Raw genomic sequence first — 11,344 nt, 5'->3', positions numbered from 1 at the left:
CAGAGTTTAGCGCTCCCGTCGAGGACGTGCCAAAGAGTTCCAGCGTAAGAAACAAGAAGTCTAGGGCCACACCGCAGGGAACCAAGAAGGTTTCTGTCAAGGAGGACGGCACGGGAGGAGATTTTACCATAAGCTCCACCCTTGACGACAAATAGGAAGACACGCTCGTCACCTTCCTGCGGGCGAATGTCGATGTGCTTGCATGGCAATTATCCGACATCCCTGGCGTTCCCAGGGAGGTGATTGAGCACCACCTTGCTGTCTGTCCTCATGCACAGCCCGTCAAGCAGAAGGTCAGAAAGCAAGCTTTGGAACGACAAGAGTTCATCACAGAGGAGATCCGGAAACTAGAAGCAGCGGGTTTGGTAAGAGGAGTGCTCCATCCAACATGGTTGGCCAATCCGGTGGTAGTGCGCAAGGCAAATGGGAAGCGGAGGCTGTGTATTGATTACACAGATATTAATAAGGCTTGTCCCAAAGATCCCTTCCCGTTGCCGCGCATCGACCAGATTGTTGACTCCACAGCTGGGTGTGATCTGTTGTCATTCCTCGATGCCTACTCCGGCTACCACCAGATCTTCATGACAAGGGAAGATGAAGAGAAAACGGCATTCATCACCCCATGTGGTACATATTGCTTTATACGAATACCTTTCGGGTTGAAGAGTGCTGGTTGAACGTTTGCAAGGGCGGTCCAGATTGGTTTTGAACCCCATCTCCATAGAAATATGGAAGCTTATATGGATGATATAGTGGTCAAAACCAAGAACAGGGCAACCCTCATATCAGATTTACAAGAAACATTTGCAAACCTAAGGAAGATCAATCTCAAGCTGAACCCTGAGAAGTGCGTCTTTGGCGTCCCGTCTGGCAAGCTTCTTGGGTTCTTTGTGTCACAGCGTGGGATAGAGGCCAATCCGGACAAGATCAAAGCTATAGAGAAGATTGAAGCGCCCAAGCGAGTCAAGGATGTGCGTCGGCTTGCTGGTTGCGTTGCCGCCATGACTAGGTTCATTTCCAAGTCCGCCGAGCGCGCCCTTCCCTTTTTCAAGATTTTGAAAAAGGCGGGCCCGATGCAGTGGACGCCAGAAGCTGAAGCAGCATTGCAAGATTTGAAGAGGTACCTCTCCTCCGCGCCAATACTAGTTGCGCCTAGGCCACAGGAACCGTTGCTGCTGTACCTGGCGGCAACGAACCAGGTGGTTAGCACCGCACTAGTGGCATAGAGAGAAATTGATGATGAGGTAATAGCAGCGACGGAGCCCGATGCCACCGATGCCGAGATGACGCAGCCAATTGAAGTGCCGCCGAAGAAGAAAATGATGCAGCACCCGGTCTACTTTGTTAGTTCCCTCCTGCAGGGGGCTAGATCGAGGTACTCTGGTGTGCAGAAACTGCTCTTCGGCCTTTTTATGGCCTCGAGGAAGCTGCGTCACTACTTCCAGGCGCACGAAATCACTGTCGTCACTCGCCTCCCTCTGCAACGGATATTGCACAATCCAGACGCAACGGGAAGGATCGTAGAGTGGGCACTGGAACTGTCCAGCTTTGGCCTGAAGTTTGAGAGTACCTCGACGATTCAAAGCCGAGTCCTGGCGGAGTTCGTTGCAGAATGGACCGCGATGCCTGACGAAGAAACCCAAGAGACTGCTCTCCCCGGCAAGGAGGCAAGTTGCGAATGGATCATGTACTTTGATGGAGCTTTCTCCTTACAGGGCGCCGGGGCTGGCGTACTGCTTGTCACGCCCACCGGAGAGCATCTCAAGTACGTGATCCAGATGCATTTCCCCAGGGAGGTGTCAACAAACAATACGGCTGAGTACGAAGGGCTGCTTGCCGGTCTTAGGATCGCGGCGGACCTCGGAATCAAGAAACTCGTCGTAAGAGGCGACTCACAACTTTTCGTCAAGCAAGTCAACAAGGATTACCAGAGCCCATTGATGAAGGCCTACGTTGATGAAGTGAGAAAGCTGGAAGAGTGTTTTGACGGTATACAGGAAGAATACGTTCCCCGAGCGGAGAATGATATCACCATTGACCTGTCAAAACACGCTGCCCTCAAGCTACCTGCAGAACCAGGTACCTTTGTGCTTCGGCTAACTCAGCCATCCATTGATCCATCAACAGAGCAGAACAAGAGGAGAAAATCAGGGCCCGGCAAGTACTTTCCTGCCGAGCTCCCCGAAGCCGCCGGCAAGGATGTTGCCGGAGACACTGAGCCCGCCATGGGATGGCTAGCTCCGACAGAGCATCAAGCTCTTGCCATGGAGACAGCCGCTCCGATAGCGGAGAAAATGCCTTTAGTCCTCGCCGTCGAGCCCCAGGCTCCAGCGTGGGCACAGCATACCGTCCGATTCCTCCAAACAAGGGAACTTCCTAAGGAGCAAGAAGAAGCGGAAAAAGTAGCCCGTCGCTCTACTATGTACCAGTTCGTTGATGTCGTCCTGTACAGAAAGAGGCCGAACGGCGTGAAATTGAAGTGTATCCCTCAAGAGGAAGGACTGGGGCTGTTGGCGGAGATACATGGAGGCATATGTGGGTCCCACATCGGGTCAAGGGCCCTTGCCGGCAAAGCGTTTCGGCAAGGCTTCTTCTGGCCCACCGCCCTCCAAGATGCGATGACACTAGTCACCAGGTGTGAAGCGTGTCAGTTCCATTCAAAGAAGCTTCATCAGCCAGCTCAAGCCCTTCAAACCATTCCTCTCTCCTGGACTTTCTCGGTCTGGGGGCTCAACATACTAGGCCCTTTCCCCTGCACTGTCGGGGGCTTTGAGTACTTGTACATTGCAATCGACAAGTTCACAAAGTGGCCAGAAGTGGAAGCAGTGAGGAAGGTCACAGCACAGTCAGCCGTCAAGTTCTTCAAAGGACTGGTGTGCCGTTTTGGTGTACCCAATAGGGTTATCACCGACAACGGCACGCAGTTCACAAGCCACACTTTCATGCAATATATTCAAGACCTCGGCAGCAAGGTCTGTTTCGCTTCCGTTGCTCACCCACGAAGCAATGGTCAAGCTGAGAGGGCAAATGCTGAAGTACTGCGAGGCCTGAGGACAAAGACCTTTGACAGACTGCACAAGAGTGGAAGGCGCTGGATTGATGAATTGCCGGCGGTTCTTTGGTCAATCAGAACGACACCAAATCGAGCCACCGGCAAGACACCCTTTGCCCTGGTATACGGGGCAGAAGCAGTTCTCCCACGGAACTGATATATAGGTCACCTCGAGTACTCGCTTATGACGAGCTTGAGCAAGAGCAATTGCAGCAAGATGACGCAACGCTCCTTGGGGAAGATCGTCTTTGGGCGGCTGTGAGAGTAGCGCGCTACCAGCAAGCCTTGTGCCACTACCATAGCCGCAAGGTTCATGCCCGAAGCTTTGAGGAAGGCGACCTTGTTCTTCGGCACGTTTAATCGGCGAAGAATTACAACAAGTTGACGCCAAAGTGGGAAGGCCCTTATCGGGTAATACGAGTCACCAGGCCCGGTGCAGTCCGCCTGGAGACCGAAGATGCCGTTCCGGTGAGTAACTCCTAGAACATTGAGCATCTTCGCAAGTTTTACCCGTGAGGCGCAGCTTGCCGGGCCCCCCGGCAAGCCACCTTTTGTACAAGCCTTGCCGATGACGCATGTAACCCTCTGTACAAATCCAGGTGCAGACCCTGAGCATAAATAAATGAAGCGCTGGCGCCCTAAGTTATAGCATGCATGCTAGGTCGAGTCTCGTCCTTGGTTAGGGTTGATAGTGCTTAGCGGTGACTAACCCCTAGCTTAGAGGTCGAGTGTGCGTCACTTTGTCTTTCTTTTGTCTTCTTTGGTTCACAGGACACACAGATATCCGTGCCGAACCACTTGGGGAGGAAAAAAAAGAGGAACAGACCAGCATCTAGCCCCCGGCAAGCCAGTATTGCCGGGGGCTGCAAGAGCAAAGATTCACCCACGGCGAACCAGGGTTGCCGGGGACTGCAGCTTCAGATAAGTTCTTCATCCCTTATCATGCATTCCATTATGGACCGAGGTATGTGAAACCTCATTTTCCCCTAAGCTACCGTGCTCCCATAACTCTAGGCCCTAGGGCTCGTTCCTGGGGCCAAGTTTGGTCGTAGTCGCGGCAGCGAAAGGATGAAACAAGGAGCCTGAACCCGCCTCATCCCTGCCTCTGCCAAAGGCATGAGGAAGGTCGAGCGAAGTGGGGATACGGCATGGCCTGTTGCCGGGCAAGGAAATGTTTATCTTTAAGATATCAAGGATTTACTCCTTGTCGTGGGTTCCACCCGTAAACAAATGACCCGGCAAGCATCCCTTTTCATTAAAAAAACATTCCACTCAGATACAGTCCATAGGGAATGAAAAACATGAATGATGGGATTACAAGTTTTAAATTCAACAAAGGCCCGAAGGCTTACAATCTAAAAAGATATAAGGTGCCCGTAATCCCTTTCTTGTCCCTCTCCTCAGGAGGCAGGTCAAGGAGGCGAAAGGGACAAAAGGAGCGCCTAGGCGAGCTACAGTTGGCAGAAGACACCAAGAGAACATCTTGGTGGTCGTCCAAAGGATGGATGGTGATGGTGGCGCCGGAAGCAGAGCTCGGAGACAAGGCGGTAGGACGTCAGCACACGTCGAAGGCGTCGGTGCCCGCATACTCCGACTTGACGGCCTTGCCACCCGCCCTCTTCCTCTTCCGCAGCCTCCCAACGCCAGCCGCCCAAGGAGACGACCCCGAGAAGTTCAAGGAGCCGGCGACACGGATGATGGGGTCGCCGGTGCCGCACGGAGCGGCACCCGACACCTAGTCGGACCCATCATCCTGCTGCCAACTACCCTCGTCGTCGTTGCCGCTGTCCTCCTCGTCACTCCCGCCTGAGGAGGAGTCTTCACTATCAGAAGAGCTCTCCACGCAGCACCTTGCACGGGTCCCAAAGCACCCGAAGACCTTGACAGAGAGGAGGCCCCCCTCCATCAGCTTAAAATGGAGAGTGAGCCTCTCTGTCAAGTGGTGGATATGAGCAAACGTCTTCCATACCCGACGAAGATACATCATGTGAGGGGCGGGGAAGTCGACACGGACCCGCGTGCCACTGATCCCGGAGCCCCTCATGTGCAGCCACAACGATTCCGGTGGATCCAGCTCCATCTCCCGCGCAAATGGAGTCGGGAGACGAAGGCGACGGCGCGGTGGCCGGCGCAGCCTGACGAAGAACTCACAAGGGTCATCCCCAACATGGCCCTCCATTGGAGGAGGAGCTGCTCGCGGAGGCGAGGCCGGCGCGCCGCCCCATCCTGCTCTTCCCCGAGCGCCCCGGCCTCGCCCACGGCCTCGCCCCCTCCCCCTTGCCCTCGCGGCTGGCTCTACCACCGCAGGCACAGGAGAAGGAGGGACGCGTTGTCGAGCAGCGACCCTCGCCGCCACTGTTGAAGGACCAGGATTCCCTCTCTCCATGACGGATGCAAGGGAGGAGCAGAAGCTGAAGGAAGAAGAAGATGAAAGAATGCGGGACGCCATCCCCCCCTCCCGCTCTTTATAAAGGATCGGGGTTGGGGCTCGGCCGCCCCGCTCGGACAATCAAGATACGGAAGGCGCAGGGAGCCAGGACCGACCCGCCGCCCGAACCAGCGATGGCCCGGTTTCCCGCCTCCACCGTTTGCCACCCCAGGCGCATGGGAGACACGTGGCGGACGTGCAGAACCAAGGGGACTGGTGAGACGAGCACTCCCCACCCCGTGATCGTGGGGAGTGGACGCCTTGAAGATGGCGCCTCAGCTCCATTCAGTAAATGGGCCACGCCTCCACGCCTCCCTCCGTTATGGGGAAGGCGCGAACCGCCCCTTTACTATGATGTGACGCATGCCTGTGGGAACCAAGCCCATGCATGCCGCCCACGTCACATGCGCCTCCCCATGCCGCGCCACGCGCGGGAGTCGTGGGAAGCGCAGCGCGAAAAGAACCTTACCGTGGTAAAAACCGCCCCGCCTGCCCGCGCACCGTTTTCGGGCCTAGCCCAACAACGCGTTGCGCTTATGTGTGGCCCAGGCCCGGGGGCTCCTGTCGGTGTACAAAAGGAGGGGTACACTTTTTGTACCCCTATAACTGTGCACGGGCAGTCTGAGCCACGGGCACCACCACACCAAGCAAGGCAAGGGAGGTCAGCCAGGGTAAGACCGAAGCTCAAGAGAACTAGAACAACGCCAAGGCCAAGACCACGAAGAGCAAAGGGGATGAAGCGGACTCCCCCAGCAAGATCCTTGCCGGGAGACAGTTCTAGCAGCCCCGGCAAGACCCTCGCTGCGGTGACTCGTCCCGCGCCTATGGAGCAAACCACCCGTGCACTACTAGTGAAAAGGCTAGCAGCAGCGCGGGTTTTAGACCTATCAGTAGCGCGGGGTGGTGCGCTACTGATAAGGCGCTACAGCTAACGAGTAGCAGTAGCGTGCCTCCACCCACGCTACGGCTAAATCGACTTAGTAGTAGCGAGTTCCAGGAGGAGCGCTCCTGGTAATTAGTAGTAGCGCTTCTCTCTGCCCGCGCTGCTACTATTATTTCATATTTCATTTCTTTTTTATTTCATGTTGTACTCGTACACCTTTACACAAATTTTCATACAACAGGAATTTACAAATTGTTTTTACATCATAATGAGTTATTACATCACGGGGTGAAACAACCGTGTGGACTAGTTTCAAGTGGACGGACATCCACTTGAAACTAATCCGCGGTTCTTTCACCCAATGATATAATAAATATCATCATCATCATATCATTACAACTTATCATCATCATATCATTGGTCACTAGTCGTAATCACAAGTACTCCTCACATCTTCAACTCTAACACATTGTATCACATAATAAACATATTGTACCTCATAGGACCTACTATATTCTCTAAGGTAAAATAGCAAAAAACAAGATAGCCCCTCGCTCTCCATTATGGAGAATGCAGATTATCCTGTCTCCAATTCTTGCCTTTCGCTTAATGTTGCTTCCAAGAACCTCCTTACAAATGTCCAAACATTTTTCTACTCTTTGATTAGCATGTGTTCACCGGTTTCAGAAATTCGATATGCATAGGTGAGATCCGTAGGATGACCTGGCTGTAGGTTCAGAACTTCAAGGCGACCATTGTAATACATCAGATGGGGCACACAATCCATCGGGATTTTCTGTTGAAAAACATAGTAATAACTTCGTAGTTAGCAATGATGTACTAGTTTTAGAAGTATGCAAAAGATGCATGGATGTCGTAATAGTAAAATATCTTACCAGGGTATCTCCATAGAAGTTATCGTGGTTCAACACGTGCACTAGTGGCACGTATTCACCATAATTTGGAGGAGTTCGGTAATAGGTATTGTAATTCTCAAAAAAAGTACAATAAGCAATCAGATGATTTGTCTCCTTATAAGTTAATTCAGAGCTATCAGTGTAGTGGGTTTTGTCTACCATCTTCTGCACATTCTTTGAAGATTCAAAATAAGCTGTCAATGGAAATAAGATGTCAACTATTTTGAAATAAACAATATAAATTAGTTAATAACTATGTTTGAGAAACTCACATTGCGGTAGAATCGGAAGCGTATCAACAAGGACCCAAATGTCCATATTGTGTTGCTCGATGTCAGGATCACCAAGATCCATGCTGACAATCATACCCTCATAAAAACCGTACATTTGGCAAAGTGCTTCCCAATTTTGGCAACCAAAATGGGTTACGCTCTGAGAATTGTACAGATTTACATCAAAATCGATATCATGATGGGTCCTTAGGTGTATTTTCTTTGCTTGAAAATTTTTATGGTCTTCAAAACCCATCCTCTCCAAGACATAGCGTCTTGCATGGCATGGGATAAGCTAGTCGAATTGTAAAAGATGAAAATTAGACATTGAAATAGTTGAAGTCATGCTTAATTACGAAAAAAAAACACTTGTCATTGTTGCGTACCATTTCAACATCGAAGGTCTCCTCGAGCTTAATGCTGAAGCGCCGATCTTCATCCAGCTGAACGAACCGGTCGCACATACCTCGATCATCATGGCACCAACTGCACTCCCCCGGGAGACTGTCGTCATCCGAGTATGACATTTCCTACGTTCATAATTCAAATATTAAACTTGTACATATTCTAGCACAAGTCATGCCAGAATTCACAGAAAAATCCAGCATGACCTTTGCTAAAAAAGGACATATCGAGCGCCTGAAATTTGCCGGAACGGAAATTAATCAACACTCCGGCAAAACATAGGCCACTCGGAGGTGTAACCAAAACATGAAATAATTGCTTAAACTAAAAAATAACACCAAATATGGCATGTTCAACTAGTTCTATTAATTCAACTAGTTCTATTAATTCAACTAGTTCTTAATAAATATAAACTTAGTATAAAAAGAAAAAAAACTAGTTCTTTCTAAAAATGAAGTAGTTCAACTAGTTATTAATTTACTTACTATACTAGTTCAACTAAAACTTAACTAGTTCAACTAAAACTAAACTAGTTCTATTAATTCAACTAGTTCTTACTAAATATAAACTTACTATAAATAGAAAGAAACTAGCACATCTACTACTACTAATTAACATCTAACTACTACATCTACTACTAATTAACATGTAATACTGGTAATTATACAACTAGTTTACTATCACTACTAGTAATTAATATCCACTACTTCTAAAAATCATTATCTATGAACCCTAAATTAACATCTACTACTACTAAAATCATCTACTAACTAAGCAAAGAGAGAGGGGGTTGGGGAGGGGTGGGGGGCTTACAGAGGGAGAGACGGTGGCGAGGAGGTGCTCGGCGACGGAGGGGCGGCGAGGGCGGGCTCGGGATCGGGAGGGTGGCGGTCCTGGGCGGCGGGCTCACGGGCTCGGTCGAGGGCGGCGGCGGTGAGGTTGAGGGCGGCGAAAGTGTGGTCGAGAGCGGCGGCGGTGAGGTTGAGGGCGGGCGGCGGTGGTGAGGGAGCAGGAGCACTCGGGCTCGGGCGGCGGCGACAGGGAGTAGGGGAACAGGCCGGTGGGGTGGGGGGGGGGAAGGAGGACTTAGCGAAATTTTGATGCGGGGGGTGGTTATCTCGAACTAGCAGTAGCGCACGTACAGAAGACGCGCTATAGCTAACTTATCTACAGCGCGTTTTAGGGAAAACCGCTACTGCTAATGGAAGCAGTTATTTCTTTTGTTTGCGTACAATCTAAATAGTCAACATGAATCCTCACTGTACCTGTATAGGTACAGGCGAGGATTCATATTGCAACCACAAATCATACACATATAGTTCAATGAAGACCAAGTGCTCGAGATAGGTTGAGAAGCAACATATTTAAGGTGGTAAACACCTTGTTCGCTTAGCAGTATGGGACTAAACTTAATTAGTTGCGGTCATACTTAGCAGCAGGGAGTTTTGAGCAAAACCACTGCTACTAAGTTCTTTAGCAGTAGCACGTCCACGGGAAGGGTGCTACTACTATATCTTTCCTGGAGGCAACACCGTGGCAATTATAGTAGTAGCGCTCTTTTCACCTAGACCGCTACTGCTACTCAGTCATTAGCAGCGCTCTTTTCTAAAGCTCGTTGCTGCTAATTAGCAGTAGCGTCTGTTTTTAGACCGCGCTACTGCTAAGATTCTGTGTATAAGGTTTTCCCTAGTAGTGTTGAGTCCACTGCCCCCAAAGGGCAAGGATTCAGGAGACATCCCCATGGCGGCATGCAGATCTTTGTGAAGACATTCAAGATCAGATACGCACTAAGGAGACGACAACCCTTGGCGGGATCCCAGCCGAGGGAGACCACAAGGCCCCCGGCAAGCACCTTGCCGGGGATGATAGCAGGCGCCTCAGCAAGACCCTTGCCAGGGCCCCGGCAAGGCCCTTACCGAGGACACCCGCAGGGCTACCATTAGGCCCACGCCGACTAAACCTCCACCACCGCATGCATGCAGCTGCCGACCCAACCAGCTGGGCAGGCACCTGCGTGGCGGCATGGAGATCTTCGTGAAGACCCACCACTGCGCCACCTCAGCTGCCTGCCTACCTACGTGGCATCGCAGGCGTCGCTGGCCAGGGCGCGTGTTGACACAAGAAGGAGCGGCGACGGACGAGACAGGTTTCTCCCCCGTCCCCACTAAAGCAAGGACACCTAAGCAAGACGCATTAAATGCACCTTGTCATGTAATGCGAGGGATAACCTCGCATCACTATACCCTTTCCACCTCCTGTGTGCCACTTTGGCAACCCTTTTTTCTATAAAAGGAGGCTTGAGGCGACCAGAGCAAGGATTTGGCTTTTTGGAGCTCCTCACGCCCCATAGCTAGCTCAAGAACACAGATATACAATCCACCAAAGCAGGAGTAGGGTTTTACGCATCCTCGCGGGCCGAACCTGGATAAACGAACCGTGTGCTATCTGTTTGATCCGCTCTTCTCACGACCCCGCACCCCGCTAACCACAGTAGGGATTCTTGTGATCCCATAGGTGTCGTTCCCACCGACATCTGCCTTTACCTTGTTACATATGTCGCAACATGCCACAAAGTAGGCAATGTCTTTCTTCATCCCATCCCACCAAAATATTTACCGGAAGTCTTCATACATTTTTGTACCTCCCGGGTGAATGGAATATGAAGATTCGTGTGCTTCAGACAGGATTTTCTGCTTTAAGTCTGCTTGATTGGGTACACAAATCCTTCCCCGGAAAAGGAGGATACCCAATTGATCCTTTGAGAAGTCTGAAGTTTGTCCTGCTACCATACTCTTGGCACGTTTTTGCAGAACGGTGTCAGTTGGCTGGGCCTTGCGGATCTCTTCCTCAAGTGTGGGGCAACTTCCAAAGTATTAGCAAGGCCAGCATCAACTATGACCAGGTTGAGTTGAGCAATCTCCTCTTGAAGTTCAGGAGGCAAGGATCCCAATATGACATTCAGGCTGACAGGCTTTCGACTGAGCGCATCGGCGACCACGTTGGCCTACCTAGGTGGTAATTTATTCCAAGATCATAATCCTTGACTAACTCAAGCCACCTTCGTTGACAGAGATTTAAATATGGCTGAGTAAATATATACTTGAGGCTTTTGTGATCGGTAAAAAATTGGCACCTCTTCCCGATGAGATAGTGCGTCCAAATTTTTAGAGGATGAATCACCGCGGCCAATTCCATATCACGAGTGGGATAATTTCCCTCGTGGGGCTGTAGCTGTCGTGATGCATAAGCTACTACCTTGCCGTCTTGCATAAGTACGCATCCCAATCCTTGTCTGGAGGCGTCACAATACACATCAAAACTGTGGTAGATATCTGGAAGAGTTAACACAGGTGCGGTCGTCAGCCGTATCTTTTGCTCATTAAAACT

This window comes from Triticum urartu, chromosome 7, assembly GCF_003073215.2.
Source record: "Triticum urartu cultivar G1812 chromosome 7, Tu2.1, whole genome shotgun sequence".
NCBI classification, from domain to species: domain Eukaryota; kingdom Viridiplantae; phylum Streptophyta; class Magnoliopsida; order Poales; family Poaceae; genus Triticum; species Triticum urartu.
Note: the sequence above shows the minus strand (reverse complement) of the source record.